Below are 20,067 nucleotides of genomic sequence, written 5' to 3'. Positions count from 1 at the left end.
TCCCAGTAATTCACACGAGTACAAAACAAACACGCTCTCAGTCAAAAAACATACACGCAAAAAGCAAGAAACAAAAACAAAAAAATTTAAATACGTGCGGGCTGAAAGACAGTAAATATTGAATTGACTAACGTTCAATACACGCGTGATAGATAGAAGTTTGCTGATCTTCTTTGAATATTACTATTATTATTATTAATAATAGTATTCATACTTAATTCAGGTAAGAATTACAATCTTTTTGCCTTTTTTTCTTTCTGTTTTTCAATTATTTTAATTAGTTAACCATTGTTGTTTGTTCCCCTTTCTTTTTATATATACTCAACTTGTGTTGACCGCATTTTCTTTCGTTTGTATATATATATATATGTATATATGTGTGCGTGTATGTCTCTCTCTCTGTCCGTGTGTATGTTTGTGTATGTTGCTATCTATCTATCTATCTATCTATCTATCTATCTATCTATCTATCTATCTATCTATCTATCTATCTATCTATCTATCTATCTATCTACCTACCTATCACTCTCTTTCTCTCTCTATATATAATTGTGTGTGTGTGAATACATATATTTATATCTATATGTCTCTCTCTCTCTCTCTCTCTCTCTCTCTCTCTCTCTCTCTCTCTCTCTCTCTCTCTCTCTCTAGCTATCTATCTATTTATCTTTCTATATATATATGCATGTATATATATATATATATATATATATATATATATATATTATATAAAAAATACAAAATGGGACAAGAACACAAAAACATCCAGACAATTAGGTGATGCAAAAAAGGGACAAGACATCCAGATAGACGATACAAAGAAAACAAGGACATTTCATTCGGAGTTTTCTTTCTTCAATCGAGTTCCAGATTATCTTTGCAATTTCGGCTGGTTATACTCGGGATTGCTCCAATCTGGCCAACCCCAAGGAAAAACTAAGCTAAGAGTATTAGATTCCTTGGAAGAATATATATATATATATATATATATATATATATATATATATATATATATATGCATATGTGGGCACAGAATATCACGGAACGTGTACAAAAAAAAAAAAGAATATGAAGTATGAGTACATAGAATATGAACTATTTTTTCGAACAACGAAAGACACAAATGGAAAACAAGACAAACAACATAAGGAACGACCCTTCATCAGTTGTTGGCTGTTTTTCTACTCTCGTATTTCGAGCACACATACATACATACATACATACATACATACTTGCTGACTTTGTGGGCTCCGTATTGCTTCCATAAAAATTGAGTTACATATTCCGATATATACGTCATCATACTTTATTACGACTCCCCAAACTCACCTTTCAGCAGGTAAAACAACTAATGTTATTAAACAGGTGTTCAAAGTATACAATGTCCTGCCACTTCGGAAAGAAAACACAAAAACGAAAAATACACATAATTATTTCTTTCTTTTCGTGCACCCTTTTCAGTAATTGCTGGTCCCATGATGTTAAACTAAAATTATTTTGAATCTGCGATGGAGTCGCAAGAAATAGTTACCAAATATCCCTGTAATATTCTTATAAAGGGATGGCCACGTTAGATAATGTAGTCTCAAAATTATATAGGTTGTTCATGGATGGAGAGCCTTGATCACAGATCATAGGGGCCTAAACAAGTATAACAAATATTGAAGTCAATTCAAAAATTGAAATTGGCGCCACTAAAGAAAACTTTATTGATTTCACATCAAATAACAGTTTATGTATTCGTGTTTGTGTATGTATAAAATATATATATATATAGATGCACACAAGCATTAACACATCTATCTATGCGTATATGTTATACATATATGCCTACATACGCACACATGCACGCACACACACACACGCGCATACACACACACACACACACACACACAAACACACACACGTACGACTCTAAACTCGTATCATGTATTGAGTGCTAAATATTGATATAATCCACTTTAGTTAAACAATTTTCAACGTAGATTGTTCCCAATGTATTTGTGTGTGTGTGTGATTTATTAAAATTCAACTCGTGTTCTAGTGTTACCACTCCTGAGACATTGTCGGAATCGCATAAAGAACAGCTGCAGCAAGGAGAATGCGACTGCCCGTACTGATGCATACATACTGTGTATCTCCGCAATCGAAAAAGAATTCAGAAGCGGTGGTATTTCATCGTGATACACGCCTACTCCCAGAAGCCCAGTATTTCTAAGAGTACCTTTCACTAGTTTAATGATCGGACAAGAACTACGGATCCACGAATGTGTGTGTGTAGTTCTCTTATTTTTAATTATTTGAAATCTTCCTCTGAGGAAATACATACAAAGATACAAAGATACAAAATGTTCGGTCGTTAGAATGTAGATTACAAAAACAATGTCACTTGTTGAATTTGTGAAAATTCTTGCACATTTTTATTTTTCTGCTTACAAATTGTATTTCTTAGCTGCTTGATTGTTTTTTTCTTTCTGAAAACCCCAGCTTATCCAGATAATCATTTTGGCATTTATAGACAGATTATGTCTTAAGAATTGTGTGTATGTATGTATGTATGTATGTATGTATGTATGTATGTATGAATGTATGTATGTATGTGTAAATGCGCGCGTGTGTGTGTATCTACATTTTCTTCTACTTTTAGTCATCTGAATCTTCCTGAAAAGAAGGAGCTGGTTTCTAACAAAGATACAAAGCTCTGTCGCTGGAATATAGCTAACAAAAATGCAATGTTACTTGTTGAACTTGAGAAAAGTATTGCATATCTTTACTTTTCCGCTTACAGCTGTATTTGTAATGTGCCCCTTAGCCGGTTGATTGCTATTTCTGAAACCCTGGCTTTTCCAGGGAGTCATATAGGTGTTTAATAACAAAACCAAGTTCACCTATTATTATTGGTACAAATGTGAATTCATACTCTGGGTATAGAAGCTGAAGGTTTCGAAACAGTTGTCGGTAGTTATCCTCTTTTCCATTGATTTTCAAAAAGATATTCACGTCAGCAGAGCAGCTGACCTCTATGACGGTCTAGAATTATTCTTGCCTATCCCAAACAACCAACTCATACCGTTATGCTTTCACTTGGTAGATGTTTTGATGGGACTGTTCTTCCAAAATTCATACATATGCATAAGTACGTTTACACACACACACACACACACACATGTATAATGTATGTACGCATATGTGTACATAATGAAATGATGGAATACATATTAAAATATGTACTTTATTTAAAATGTGTATGCCTTCGTCGATTTTATGATCCTTCAATTTCCATCCTCACTTTAAAATAACACACTAGACAAAATGGTTAATATATATGTAAGCGTGTGCGTGTATGTGTGTGTGTGTGTATTTAGATATATAAACCATATACGTATGTATGCTTTTTTTTCTGTTTTTAAATTATCTAAAGTCTTCCTTTCAAGAAGGAATTGGTTTCTAACAAAGATACAAAGCTCCATCGTTGGAATATAGATAACGTAACCAATGCCACATTCTAAGCCTGAGAAAAGTCTTGCATAGTTTTACTGTTCTGCTTATAGTATGTATGTATGTATGTAATGTATGTATGTATGTATGTAATGTATGTAATGTATGTATGTATGTTATTTCTTTGCTGCCCACCATGGGCTACACACAAAGGGGACAAACAAGGACAGACAAACGGATTAAGTCGATTATATCGACCCCAGTGCGTAACTGGTACTTATTTAATCGACCCCGAAAGGATGAAAGGCAAAGTCGACCTCGGCGGAATTTGAACTCAGAACGTAACGGCAGTCGAAATACCGCATAGCATTTCGCCCGGCGTGCTAACGTTTCTGCCAGCTCGAATGTATGTATGTATGTACGCAGTACGTATCTATCTACCTGTCTATCTATGAGTGCATGTAGGTGGGTACACATCAGTCGTTGATGCAGATTCAGTTCGTTCAACTGAATAACTTGCTCCTCAATTAATAGGTCAGTAGCTGAGCATTTCGTTTAACGCAATTCTCAGTCATAATCAGCGTGACATAGGGTATGACAAAACTATTCTTTCGACGAGCTTTTGTACAGTTTCCGACTGTACACTGTCACTCATAAGTTATGGGTGGACACGAAGCTAGACAAAAAAACTTTTACCCAAAATACCACGCCATGGGATAGAAACTGAAACCTCGTGGTTGCGAAGCGAACTTCTTAACCAATCCTCCTATATTGCACCTACTATCTGTACACTCATCCGCCCACACATATTATAATGTTCACCTTCACTGGGACTTTAGGTTTCGTTTGTCGGCATGTTTAACTGATAAAGGAAGCTTCGTTTTCGAAGAAAAATCATATATAAACGCATAAATACCATGAAGGTGCGTGAGTTCGGTTCCTGGCGGCGCGTTGTGTCTTTGAGCAAGACACTTTCTTTCACGTTCTTCTGGTCCACTCAGCTGGCAAAAATGAGTGGTACATGTAGTTCACAGGGCCAGCCTTGTCATATCCTGTGTCACCCTGAATCTCCCTGAGAACTATGTTAAGGGTACGCGAGTCTATGGAGTGCTCAACCTCTTACACGTTAATTTCACGAGCAGGTTGTTTCGTTGATCGGATCAACTGGAACACTTGTCGTCATAACCGACGGAGTTCCGAACGGATATAAATATCAAAAATTGAATCTCCTCTCACCGGTTGACAAATCGTTAGATGAACCTTGAACCCTAATAAACGCAATCTTCGGGGAGGGCGCTAGTCGGTTACATCGACTCCAGTACTCAGCTGGTACTTATTTTATCGACCCCGAAGGGATGAAAGGCAAGGTTGATCCGGTGTCATTTGAACACAAAACGCAGACACGGACGAAATGCTTATGCGTTAAAATAATGAAATTAACGCAAAATACAGACAAATATATGTGAGTTTGCACACAGAAATAAACACACACAGGCACACACACACATAAATACATATCGTATATATTTATACACACTCGCATTCTTATTTAGATATTTATTGACTACTTGTGCAGATAGATAGATAGATAGATAGATAGATAGATAAATTCATATATATTATGTAGATAGAAGTTTGTTTCTCAACCACATGGTTCCAGCTTCAGTCCCACTGCGTGGCACCTTGGGCAAATGTCTTCTATTATAGCCTCGGGCCGACCAAAGCTTTCTGAGTGTATCTGGTAAAAGGAAACTGAAAGAAGCCCGTGGTGTATGCATGCATATATATATATATATATATATATATATATATATATATATATATATATATATATATATATATATATATATATATATATATATATATATATATATATATATCCTGCTCTCAGAATATATATATATATATATATATATATATATATATATATTCTGAGAGCAGGATGAAGCGCACCTTGCCAGCACTTGACTAATTTAAAGTATCGATCCCGAAAAGATTGGAAGCAAAGTCGACCTCAGTGAGGTTTAACTTGTATATAGCCCAGTGGTTAACGTGTTTGGCTCGTGATCATAAAGCTGTGCGTTAAATTTTTGAACTGGGCGGCGCATTGTGTCTTCAAGTAAGACGCTTCAGTTACATGCTGCTTCAATATAATTAGTTGTAAAGTGCTCAAGCCGGTAGCTGATGTAGTTTTCTCTCCCATTCGCTCTAACGGCCCTGAGAAGGATCAGAGGGGTTCTGTATCTGCGTGCGTGTTTATAGACACATAAAACAATTAGGGAAAGCATGGTATGTGTTACCAAGGTATATTTGCTAGCGAGTGACTGATGTATCAGCGTACGCGCGCGCGTATGTGTACGTGCATGTGTATACATATGCACGTTCATGTATGTACATCTGCACGTTCATGTGTGTACATCTGCACGTGAATGTGTGTACATGTGTGTGTGTCCGTGCTATGCGCCCTCAGCAAAAAAACCAAGGCTGCGATTTAAGTACCAAATTACTTTTCTCCTTGAAGGCTTCTGAAATATATGAAATAAATTGGAATTGAAATTCTTCCTATTGCCAGCAATGGAGAAAACAGTTAAAGAGTGAAGCAGTTATTTTTGAAAATGCTCGTCTTTTCTCTAAAGAATGTTAGTGAACTGACTCAGAAATGCACGATTTGTGAAGTGAATGGGGTTGTAGGGCGAATGGGACTCAACCCGGAACTGTGTCGTTGTGGTTAAGAAACAAGCTTTTTACCACACAGCCACGTACACATATATACGCATATATATATATATATATATATATATATATATATATATATATATATATATATATATATATATATATATATATATATATATATATATATATATATATATATATATATATATATATATATATATATATATATATATATATATATATATTATATATATATATACATATACATATATATATATATATATGTACGCACACAAATGTATGTATGGTTAATTGTTTATAAAGGCATGAAATAAATACATAATATATAAGTATAAATATATTCCAGCATATATACGTGTGTGCGCGAGGGCGCGCCTGTCTGTGTCTCTGTCTGTCTGTTTGTCTATAATTTCGACGCAATATCTAACTCATGAGCGTCTTAGCAACATTATAGGCCCCTAGGCAAATCAATGCTCTGGGTCCAATAGTATTTATGCATCGACAAAAAAGCCTCCGAATTGGACCCCTAAACCCGTGAGGTCTCTGGGCAACTGCTTAGTGTTCCCAGGCATTAAGACGGCAGTGATCAACCTAATTATGTGTGTGTATATGCTTGGTAAGAATACATCGTCCTGGTTCAGTCCCATTGCGTAGCACCTCGGCCAGGTACCAAAGCCTTGAGAGCGGATTTGGTAGACGGAAAATGAAAGAAACCGTCGTATGTGTGTGTGTGTTTATATATATATATATATATATATATATATATGTGTGTATATATAGAGGCTGTGTGTTCGATTCCCGGACCGGACTGTGTGTTGTGCTTTTGAACAAGACACTTTATTTCACGTTGGTCCAGTTCACTCAGCTGTAGAAATGAGTTGCGACGTCACAGGTGCCAAGCTGTACAGGTCTTTGCCTTTTCCTTGGATGACATTGATGGTGTGAAGAGGAGGCTGGTATGCATGGGCGACTGCTGGTCTTCACAAACAACTTTGTCCAGACTTGTGTCTCGGAGGGAAACTTTCTAGGTGTAATCCCATGGTCATTCATGACCGAAAAGGATCTCTACCCATAACCCTTTATATATATATATATATATATATATATATATATATATATATATATATATAGGGTAATGGCTAAGGACAATAGAGACCTATAGAATGAGTACCAGGCTAAAAAAATATAAGTACCGGGGCCAATTTGTTCGACTAAAATTCTTCAAAACGTTGCCCCAGCATGGCCGATGACTGAAACAAGTGAATGATAAAAAATATACATATATACACACATACATACATAAAAACATACATACTTACACACACACAAAAACACACACACACACACACACACACACACACATAGATATATATAAATATAGAAATAATTAAGATTCAGTTAAATTAGGTACTTAAGTTGAGGCACCAAGTCAGTCCGGTATTGTCCGCACAACTCGAAGTTAAGTGAATTACAAGCAAATATATAACAAGGATGTCCAGGTATTAGTTCCTTACAGCCGTTTCAAGCAACTCCATTTAATCGATCAATGCAAACATTACATCAGTTTGAAATAAACCACTCTCCTCGGTTGCATACGACCATAGAGATTTCCAACATACAGGATTCTCCATTATAATTTTTTAGCAAATTATTCCTCGGAATGAATTTAGGGAATACACACACACACACACACACACACACACACACACACACACACACACATATATATATATATATATATACATACATACATACATACATACATACATACATACAGGGTGCAAGAGGTATGTGGGGACACATTTGGTAATTTAATGAAATGACTTTGATCTAGCAAAAGTCAAATGTGTTTTTCCTAATACTTTTTGCTTTCTTGAGCTTTCCTGAGCTTTCTTATAAGGTTATTCTATAGATACAATTTCAGTTTCAATGTATGCTTCAATACGAGACAGGAATCGTTTGACATGCCTGCTCAATAAATTGAAGCGGAATTGGCTGAATATTCCAAAGACACGTGTACATTTAACGTAATACGTCGCTCGATACAGCGTTTACACAGTGACAAAATGGAGTCGTTCAATTCATTGGTACAATTCATTCAATGGGTTTCCACGCATTCCCATCTGTCTACTTTCAGCCATAAGGTGAGCATCGACCTGTCCCGCTAGTAAAAAGTCTCTTGCCTAGAAAGCTTGTCCAGGAGTCTCGTAATTGCTGCGTGTAGATATACCCACGCACACGGTTTTGATATATTTTAAATGTGTGGCTGTGTGGTAAGAAGTTTTATTTCTCAGTCACACAATACCGTGTTCAATCTCACTGGGTGGCACCTTGGGGAAGTGTCATCTACTATAGCTTCGTGCCGACAAAAGCCTTGTGAGTGGATTTGGTAGACGGAAACTGAAAGAAGTCCGTTGTATAGATGTGTGTGTGTGTGTGTGTGTGTGTGTGTGTGTTTGTGTGTGTGTCTTTGTGTTTGGCTCCCACCATCGCTTGACAACCCGTGTTGGTGTACTCACGTCTCCGTAAACTAGCGGTTCAGCAAACGACACCGCTAGAATAAGTTATGGGCTTTAAAAAAATATAAGTACTGAAGTCCATTCGTTCGACTAAAATTCTTCAAAGCAGTGCCCCAACATGGCCGCAGTTCAATGACTGAAACTAGTAAAAGATAAAGGATTATATACATGCGTATATATGTATGTATCTATGCACGTGTGTATGTATGTATATATCTATATACATACACGTATATATATATATATATATATATATATATATATATATATATATATATACTCTCTTATCTTTTACTTGTTTCAAACATTCGACTGTGGCCATCCTGGAGCACCGCTTCTAGTAGAACAAATCGACCCCGGGACTTATTCTTTGTAACCATTGTACTTATTCTAAGTTACGGGGACGTAAACATACTAACATCGGTTGTCAAGCAATGGGAGGGGGGACAAACACAGACATTCAAACAGGCACACCCCCACACACTCTTTTACTCTTTTACTCGTTTACTTGTTTCAGTCATTTGACTGCGGCCATGCTGGAGCACCGCCTTTAGTCGAGCAAATCGACCCCAGGACTTATTCTTTGGAAGCCTAGTACTTATTTTATCGGTTTCTTTTGCCGAACCGCTAAGTTACGGGGACGTGAACGCACCAACATCGGTTGTCAAGCGATGTTGGGGGGACAAACATAGACACACAAACACACACATACACATATATATATATACATATATACGACGGGCTTCTTTCAGTTTCCGTCTACCAAATCCACTCACAAGGCTTTGGTCGGCCCGAGGTTATAGTAGAAGACACTTGCCCAAGGTGCCACGCAGTGGGACTGAACCCGGAACCATGTGGTTGGTAAGCAAGTTACTTACCACACAGCCACTCCTGCGCCTATATCTATATATGTATATACGACGGGCTTCTTTCCGTTTCCGTCTACCAAATTAACTCACAAGTCTTTGGCCAGCCAGAGACTATAGTAGAAGACATATGCCCAAGGTACTACGCAGTGGGACTGTACTCGGAACCATGTATTTCAAAGCAAACTTCTTACCATATGTGTGTGTGTGTGTGTTTATATAAATATATATCCTATACACTTTCACAGACTCACATATTACATATCTAAGTTAGGTTGCAGTTTTATAGAATTAAAGTGCTATAAAAGAGACTCTAAGCCATTGAGCCATTTTTGCAGCCTTACGCCAAATAATAAAAAAAAATTGTGTATGTGTGCGTGAGCGCGCGCGTGTCAGATATTTAATATAGTTGGGGATTTGGGGATATATTTCTCGTGTATGGAAACACTAGCTGACATAAAGCACAATAAGAGATTTAGTCAAACATATATGGTTCCTGTGTCAAATGTAGCTGTCACAGTGTGTTGAAGAGTGTATTTGAGCATGTCTTTGTATGCGTGAATACATACATACGTACATACATACATACATACATACATACATACATACATACATACATATATATATATACACACACATATATATATACATACATACATATATACATATATATATATATATACATATATATATGTATATATATATATATATATAAATATATATATATATATATATATATATATATTATATATATATCCATTAATATGATTATATTATATATTTTCTCTTAATATGTTTTGAGTGTTTGTGTTTGTGTGTGTGTGTGTGTGTGTGTGTGTGTGTGTGTGTGTGTGTGCGCGTCTGTTATATGGTCATATATTCGAACATAATATATAAGTAGGAATATATCAGACAATGTAATATAGTAAAAAATCATGTGAAACGTTAGTACGCGCATATATATATACGCACTCATACATGCGTTCATACATACATCAATACATGCGTAAATGCATGCGCAAATACATACGTACATACATACATACATACATACATACATACATACATACATACATGCATATATACATACATGTATGTTCGTAGATAGATAAAGAAACAGACGGATAGATAGATAGATAGATAGATAGATAGATAGATAGATAGATAGATAGATAGATAGATAGATAGATAGATAGATAGATTAATTGATTGATTGATCAGAGAACTATTTATATAATGGAATTAATCGATTGGATTCTGTTTCAGTTTATATTTATATTCTTAACGGAACACTGGTTTACATTTACCAATACCCCACATCCGACCCATAATTTTTTCATGTAGAATCATTCATTACTGTGACCAGGGATTTTAGGGATTTTAGAGTGACTCATTTAGTTGTTAAATATCTAACTAAAATTAAACTATTATAATCTGTCTTCTTGGAGAAACTACGTTTTGAACTTTTAAACATGAAAATAGGGCGGTTTCTTTATTGTCTTCAAAAGATCGAGTAAAACGATTTCTGCAGGTATTCTTTGAAATAAAAAGCTCAAGAAAATTATTGAAATAGATAACATTTAGTGGTTTATTAAATTTCAGTTATTATATTATAAAGAATAGATACCATATCTTATTACACAATCATTTCTATTACCTATTTATTGTAATTGCCCTATCTAAATGTTCTTGGAGACTATAACATTTTCTCATATATTAGATTTCAGCTATTGATTTGTAATAGATTATATAGAATGAATGTCACACGGAAATTATTTTGGCGATTCGTGAAAATAGAAAATCCCCATATCGTTTATTGTCAACCAAATGTTTCCCTAGGTCCAATTTATTTGGCATTCAATTTTGACAAGGAGCGGAAATGTTTATTCAAAAATCCACTAGGATACGATAATATGATAAGGAAAAGAGCTTTGTCAAGATATATTTATCACCTACATTTGACGAATACATAACTTTCCTTTTTTTTTTGTGATTGTGTATAAAATAATTGGACATGGAAGGGTATGAGTTGGTAGAGATGACTGAGCACCGAAATAAATTTCTTATAATGTATATGTATATTCATTGATCTTTTTAAATTCTGGGTACAAATATTGCTCCGGTTCACCAAGTATTTTATTATTCTGAAGGCGATAAAACAATCAGTGGAATCGATGTAACCCTCAAGGTGGAGCTCCAGCATAGCCACAATCTAATGACTAAAATCAACTATGTAATAAAATAACAAAATAAAGTGTATTACAAGTCATTCGTTGAACATTAACAACTTGTTGTTGTCTTTAGATCAGCTCTGGTTATGAAAATCAATGAGAAAAAATATTCTAGATATAATCACTTGGTGATCAATAGTATTGTTAGTTACACTTTTTCAGCTGGTCGATCAATTGATCTCTCCATTTAGGTCGATGAAGTGCTTCTAACTCGATGCAGAATAAGTATTTCAAGGAACATCGCTAGTAAAGCGCCGGTATTTCGTCAATGTTTACACCCTTCACAGAAAGCCCCATACATCATACATACATCCGCACGCACGCACGCACACACGCACGCACACACACACACACACACATACGCACACACACACTCACACACGCTCATGTACAAACATGCACATAATGAAGATAGATAGATAGATAGAGAAAGAGAGAGAGCGAGAGAGAGAGAGAGAGAGAGAGAGAGAGAGAGAGAGAGAGAGAGAGAGAGAGAGAGAGAGAGAGAGATATGAGTATAAATGCTGGCGCCTTGCATCTGGTTAGCTGATTTCTAAGTTACTGATACCTATACTAGATACGAAGGCATCTTATATCTAATCTGGAGACAGACCGGTAACTTGAAATTCGAATCACCTATTGTAAAGCACTAGTATTTACATTCGTACCGATCTGTCTGTCTCAGTCTATCTATCTATCTATCAATCAATCTATACAGACATACATAAATACATACATGCCTGTATGCATGCACACATACATACATACATACATACATACATGCATACATACATACATACATACATACATACATACATACAAATACATATATATATATATATATATATATATATATATATATATATATATATATATATATATACGACGGGATTCTTTCAGTTTCCGTCTGCCAAATCCACTCACAAGGCTGTGGTCGGCCCGAGGTTATAGTAGAAGGCACTTTGAACCCGGTACCATGTAGTTGGTAAGCAAGCCACACACACATATATAAGGAATATGAGGGGTTTAGTTCACTGGTAATCTAAACGAATAGGTACGCTGTAGGAGTGTTATAATTGGTCATCCGTTAGGTTCCAAGTTCACAGCTGAGGCTGGAGCTAGGAATCCCTAGTAGGCTTCCGAGTTATCAGGTATATATTAGAGGGAAAAGAACAACAAAACCAAGGTAAGGCGTGTATCTCAAGTCATTTAGAATATTTAACTAAGAATATTTAATTATATATTCTAAATGACTTGAGAGACTCGTCCTGCCTTGGTTTTTGTTGTCTTTTTCCTCTAACATATATATATATATATAATTCTTTTTATTTGTTTCAGCCATTTGACTGCGGCCAAGCTGGATCACCGCCTTTAGTCGAACAAATCGACCCCAGGACTTATTCTTTGTAAGCCTAGTACTTATTCTATCGGTTTCTTTTTCCCAAACCGCTAAGTTACGGGGACGTGAACACGCCAACATCGGTTGTCAAGCGATGGTGGTGGGACAAATACAGACAAACACACACACATTCATACACACACACACGCACACACGCACGCACGCACGCACGCATATATACAACGGACTTCTTTCCGTTTCTGTCTACCAAATCCACTCAAAAGGTTTTGATCGGCCCGAGGCTATAGTAGAATACACTTGCCCAAGGTGCCACGCAGTGGAACTGAACTCGGAACCATGTGGTTGTTAAGCAGGCTACTTACCACATAGCCAGGAGTAGATATGGTTGCGGGTTCAGGAAGTTCTTTTCTTAACCACGTAGTTACGAGTTCGATTCCGCAGCCTATAGTTCTTTAGGAAAGTAACGTCTACTCTAGGCTGGTGGTGACTTTGTAAGTAAAATTTAGTCAATGAAAACTTACTCAACTAAAACAGAAATAAAGGATCAAACTAAATCCTTTGAAGTTACTACCCCAGCATGGCCGCAGTCTAATGACTAAAATCAGTAAAAGAATAAAAGATTGTTAAGACTCATAGTTACGCCTTGGCAGTCATATTTGTCAGCTTGTTAGTTTATAATCAATCGCACGTTCAAACTTGTATGCTGCTATTTATTCATCCCTACTGCAACAATAAAAATGAAGTTAAACGTACACAAATGCTAATGATTAGGTCCCAAGAACATCTCCCGGATCTACGTACCTCATTCTAATTTTCTCCAATATCTGCCCGGCCCAATATGCACTTGCCACAATTATCTACCCACTTCTCTACCTGTACACTCCAATATCATTGCAACTAATGCAATGATATTCTCTGTGCCGAAAGATGGAACCAAGTTTATTACTGTGCATATTGTTGTGATGGATCTGATATATGGGGCGAAGGTAATCGGTGGAGTGACTCAGCACTATACACAGATTTGTTATTCTAGATATGCCATTCCTCTCTATTTGAGGAGTAATAGTATCTTCCAGTATATAGTGGTTGAACGCATGGGAAGCAGCTTAACAAGCTGGTCATATATTCTCTTTAATGCCCAGTTTATTTCAATAAAGCTGATGTTGTTATTGGTGGGTGATTTTGGAAATAGTTGTGTTTGAGGTACATCCAAAGTTACAATATCTAATGTAACTTTATTTAAACACTTTAGGCTCCCTTTTGGTTGGTCAGTACATATATTGTTTAGTCATTCCCTTCAGTTGGTTCTGATCCATCTGACTTAGGATCAACAGCGTCCCAAATCTGACAATTTTCCCTTATATTCAGACAGAGTATTTGTAGGACCATATTATTCAATGTGTTCTTCCACTTTCAGATAATAGTATGTGATTTGAGTGGAATTTTCTTGCACTTTCTCGTAAACTGAGCAACCTCTTGTCTTCTTGTTCTGTCTCATTACTTCTCTTCTTGATGTTGTTGGTGTTTAGTCCCGAGTCGACGTTTTTTGAGCTGACATAGGATCAAAAACATTTGAGTTGTGACCATTTATTTTTTTTTAGATGGGAGAGAATCGAGGACTGTATTATGCAATGTCCTCACCTTTTATAAAAGGAAGTGGCGTGCATTTTGAGAAACATTTGGCTGATATTGCTAGCAAGGTATCGATCACTTATAAACCCACCTCATTGTATTGTCTTTACATCTACAGTATCTGGTGGTGGCCACGTTGGAGTGAAATGAGTTTGACTCGTTCAGACGTGACAGTTGCTGTTCTTCTCATTTCATCATTGGTGGCAGGAAAACAGTACCATCTTAAGGTGAGTGCTATCGGTTCTGCAGCACCTGGGTCCATGATTAACATAATTTCATCATACTTCGATGGGGTGGAGGCCCACGTCATTATTACAGCATCTGGGCCCATGAGCACTTAGAACTGGCCCTGCGTAATTCTTTTTATTATTGAGGAAGAGGATAGTCAGAATTAACAGCAGGCTCTGCGCTCAATTCCCTTCAGAGTAGACTGTTTTTCATTATTGTGTGGTCGACAAATTAAATACTAGACAATTATTGAGAAGAGGGAAATTTCATCAACAACATCCATTATAAATAATGCGTTATCTTTTGTCTATAATAAAAATCGTTACTTGAAACTATATATAATCATCATAAGTAATAAATGATGTCAATAAAAGATGTCACGACATTACTTGTACTCAGTCAAGTGCCATAAAATATGTAGTTTAGTGCATAATAGCGTTTAAGAGCGCCATTCAATCCCATTCGATATAAGCAATTCATAGGCATACTTTGTGAGTTTGGATAAGTTCCTACACAGTGGAGAAAATAGCTTTCTGATGTTTTAAGATTGGTTCGTTAGCTGAAAGAAGAGAGCAAACATCCATTGAAATATTTTTTTCTCTCTCTCTTAGATTTAGGGACAGCTCCGAAATATCAGATATCCTAACGCACCGACATCACTGTATAATAGTTACTGACACACACTACGAGTTGCCCTGAATTTTGTCTATTAGGAATTTAATCGTCAGTTAGCGATGAAAAACAAAAGAAATGCCTCCTTTATTATCTTCAAAAATAAATAAATAACGACTTCAATGAGAACCCAGAGAAGATTTATTTTAGATTAATATTAAATCCGGCTACAGATAGTAGCAACTCGTGCATACAATGTTTACTGAGCAAGTGCAGGATTACTTTCAGTGTGAATTATTAATCGAACAAGTTAATCTCTCTTAATTTTTATTTTATATTTAATCTTTACAATGTCAAATTTAGTGCTAAGCTATCGTTTGATACACTTGTATGCATGTATGGTTGGTAAGTTTCAGTATGACGTGCAGTGACTTGAAGTAGTCATCAACTGGTGAGCATTTCTACAGGCTTCAGAGATTAAAAATACGCTGTTATAAGTTGCAATAGCAGAGTAAGCAAAACAGTAACATCCAAGAATCGAGCCACGGTCTTGGTTTAAGTTAACCGGAACTTTATCTGCTGTATCGTGGTATCCAGTTGGGAGGTTTTACAGGACCAAAAGGAAAAGCTAAAAGCTTCGTTAAAATTATTTGTTCTGTCAAAAATTTGGTTTTCTCCTAAGACACCAACGATGTTATGATTTTGTTGTTGGCACTCCGTCGCTTACGACGACGAGGGTTCCAGTTGATCCTATCAGTGGAACAGCCTGCTCGTGAAATTAACGTGCAAGTGGCTGAGCACTCCACAGACACGTGTACCCTTAACGTAGTTCTCGGGGATATTCAGCGTGACACAGAGTGTGACAAGGCTGGCCCTTTGAATTCCAGGCACAACAGAAACAGGAAGTAAGAGTGAGAGAAAGTTGTGGTGAAAGAGCACAGCAGGGTTCGCCACCGTCCCCTGCCGGAGCCTCGTGGAGCTTTTAGGTGTTTTCGCTCAATAAACACTCACAACGCCCGGTCTTGGAATCGAAACCGCGATCCTATGACCGCGAGTCCGCTGTCCTAACCACTGGACCATTGCGCCTCCACGATGTTATGATTTAGAGACGGTACATATAAAAAGTTATAAGATATAAACTTCCATCGCTATGACTGACGTAGGCAAAGTGAAATGGTTTCAGGCAAGCATTTGGACAAAGGCATGCTGATAGGGTTAAGAATTTCTCTTCGAAACTGGTTTTGATGTCGATCTCACTATAACATCTAGAATTAGTTTCAGCTCTAATCTCAGGATAAGCAAAAGCTTGTGAGTAAAAGTCAGCGGGCAGAAAGCCCATTGATGAAACCATTCTTGTTCTTGGTGGTTAGTTTTAATCTGTCGTTCGGATTAACACCAAATTTTGATTCTACTGCTTGTCTTTAATGGAGTCTGCTCTGTAGTAAGCATTCTGGGTAAGTCTCCTGTCCGAGAATAACTTCATGTAGCCTTCTCACCAATATTGGAGGTCCTAAAAAGAGTTACAAAGGCTGTTCTTCTAAATTATAAATAAAATTCAACTAAATAAATAAACCAAACAACAAACCCCACTGTTAATTGGTTTTGTTAGTTTTACCTTTGCTTTAACTCTGAATCCTTCTGCTAAATGTTGGATTTTATAAAATACTTGAAAAGACGTTACAATAGTTGAGGTCTACTCTAGTTCCCCCCCTCCTTTACTTGTTGTTATTTAATCCACTCAAAACGTTTAAAAGGTATACACGATCTCAGCGACACTCGAACAGAAAGCGTAAATTGATGCAAATTATTTATGACATTTAATCTTGATACAATAACTATGACTATTTCGATTTACTCCTCCCATATCTAGCCAGCCTCCTGTTAGGTTATCATTTTATTTTTTTATTCTTTTATTTGTTTCAGTCATTAGACTGCGGCCATGCTGGAGCACCGCTTTTAGTCGAACAAATCAACCCCAGTACTTATTCTTTGTAATCCTAATACTTATTCTATCGGTCTATTTTGTCGAACACACCAACATCGGTTGTCAAGCGATGGTGGTGGGACGAACACAGACACACAAACACACACATACATACATACATACATATATATATATATATATATATATATATATATATATATATATATATATATATATATATATATATATATATATATATATATATATATATATATAAATGCATACGACGGGCTTCTTTCAATTTCTGTCTACCAAATCCACTCGCAAGGTTTTGGTCGGCCCGAGGCTATAGTTGAAGACACTTGCCCAAAGTGCCACGCAGTGGGATTGAACCTGGAACCATGTGGTTGGTAAGCAAGCTACTTACCACACAGCCACTCCTTTGAAGTGATCTTGAGTTTTCCTCGTATAGTTTAACAATAATGGCTCCGACCGTATGAAATCGCATTATTAGGATATTGTGGACCACGCAGAATCAGCCAAAAACATCCGAGGTAATTTGGTAATTAGCTTTACTCTAGCTTTCTGTTGAGTACCTACAAACACAGAGGCTAGGTTTCGACAACTTTTTGCTTATCAGTGGTACAAATAAATAAATAAATAAATAAATAAATAAAGGGGTTGGGTGGTTTAAAGTTACAAGGTAACAATCGCAAAAACATGTTTAAGCTATCAAATGTTCAAATATTCTCAAAAATTTCAATGAGTTTCACAGTGTATTCGTACTATCGATAAGCAAAAAGTTGTCGAAACTGGTTTGGTATTTGAATAAATCTATTATCAAATTTAAACACGACTACACGTTTTGAGATCCATGTGCATTTTCAAACCCCCATAACAAATTCTCTTATATATTTTCCTGCGTGGGAATACACTTCATTTCTCTCCACGCACACACACAGACACCGCTCCCCACACACAGATATAGTATAATTCGGGGAAAAAAAACCTGTAACCTGCATTCAAGAACTCCGACACCATTATTTGGCTACTACATGTTACTCTCCAGCAAGGTATTTGGCAGGGTAGGATACACATGTGGAACTCCTCTTAGTGTAGGATTAATATAAGAATAGTATAACCCGAGAATGGAAAATACCAGGTTTTAATAGCAAATCACAACATTTGTTTGTGCATCGGACACCAGCTTTGAGTTACTAAGTTTACATTTATACAAGATTATTCTTCATAATTACTTTTTTACTTTTTTCTTATCACTTTTTTAACTTTTCAGTCATTTGACTGCGGCCATGCTGGAGCAACGCTTTTATTAGAACAAATCGACCCCAAGACTTATTCTTTGTAAGCCTAGTACTTATTCTATCGGTCTCTTCTGCTGAACAGCTAAGTTTCGGGTACATAGACACACCAACATCGGTTGTCAAGTGATGGTGCGGGGACAAGCACAGACACAGACACAAACACATAAATATATATACATACATATATGTATATATATATATATATGTGTGTGTGTGTGTGTGTGTGTGTGTGTGTGTGTGTATGTATGTATGTATACACACGACGGGCTTCTGTCAGTTTCTCTCTACCAAATCCACTCACAAGGCTTTCATTGGCCCAATGAAAATAGAAGACACTTACCCAAACTATCACGCAGTGAGTCTGAACCCGGAATCTTGTGGTTGGGAAGCAAGCTTCTTTCCACCCAGCCACACCTGCACCTACTACTATATAACTGAATATTTTTCAGCAGCAGTTATGTGTGGACGGTTCATCAGGTCGAATGCGATCGAACACTGGCGGATTTCTCTGAATTTACTCAGACGTTGCTGGAAAATATTCAATTATATAGTTACGATAAAGGATAATCTTGTAAAATGGTATATGAACTTAAACACAGCAACTTAAAGCTGGTGTCCGGTGCAGAAACAAATATTGATTTGCAATGAAATCCTGGTATTTTTCACCTTATGTGTTTTTCATATATATATCATAAGCCGTGATAGATCGCTAGCCACTACACATTCTTTTTTTTCTCTCCGTGTTTCTCTCCTTGTTTCTTTCTGTGTTCCTTTCTGTGGAAGAGCGTAGACTCGAAACGTTAAAGACGTTTTCACTTCCCAAGCGTGATACTAATACATCTGCTTGTTTTCTACACGACCTGTCTTCGTCTTTTGTTGGTTTTTTTTGTGAATTCTCCCTATATATATGTAAGTGTGTGTGTGTGTGTGTGTGTGTGTGTGTGTGTGTGTGTAATGCAAAAACTAATTTCTGTGTGTCCGTGTGTCACACTTAGACCCCCTCTCTCACTATTCAATTACACTCCTACTATTCCTCATGATGGGGTGAGAGTAATTGTAGGCATAGAGACGGTGAGGGCGGTGGCGAAGACAGAGAGAGAGAGAGAGAGAGAGAGAGAGAGAGAAGGACAGAAAGAGACAGAAATTTAGGGAGAGTTGATGATGTTTTATTAAAAGTAGTAGTGTTGATGGTGGCAGTAGGAGTAATGATAAAAGAGAGAGAGAGAAAGAGCGGGTAT

At 36.6% G+C, this 20,067-nt stretch overlaps 1 protein-coding gene across 1 annotated transcript in view; it reads left to right on the top strand.

Moving 5' to 3' along the window:
* LOC106868937 (uncharacterized) overlaps positions 1-20,067 on the top strand; it is a 100,421-nt gene that overhangs the window by 523 nt on the left and 79,831 nt on the right. The window contains exon 1 of the mRNA XM_014914411.3: positions 1-223. This exon is cut by the window's left edge and continues 523 nt beyond it. The gene's annotated coding sequence lies outside the window, so the exon portion shown is untranslated. The remainder of the gene's footprint in view (positions 224-20,067) is intronic.

The sequence above is a fragment of the Octopus bimaculoides genome, chromosome 7, assembly GCF_046866305.1.
Source record: "Octopus bimaculoides isolate indiv1 chromosome 7, ASM4686630v1, whole genome shotgun sequence".
In the NCBI taxonomy this organism is placed as follows: Eukaryota; Metazoa; Mollusca; class Cephalopoda; order Octopoda; family Octopodidae; genus Octopus; species Octopus bimaculoides.
This window is presented reverse-complemented; position numbering and strand designations above follow the sequence as displayed.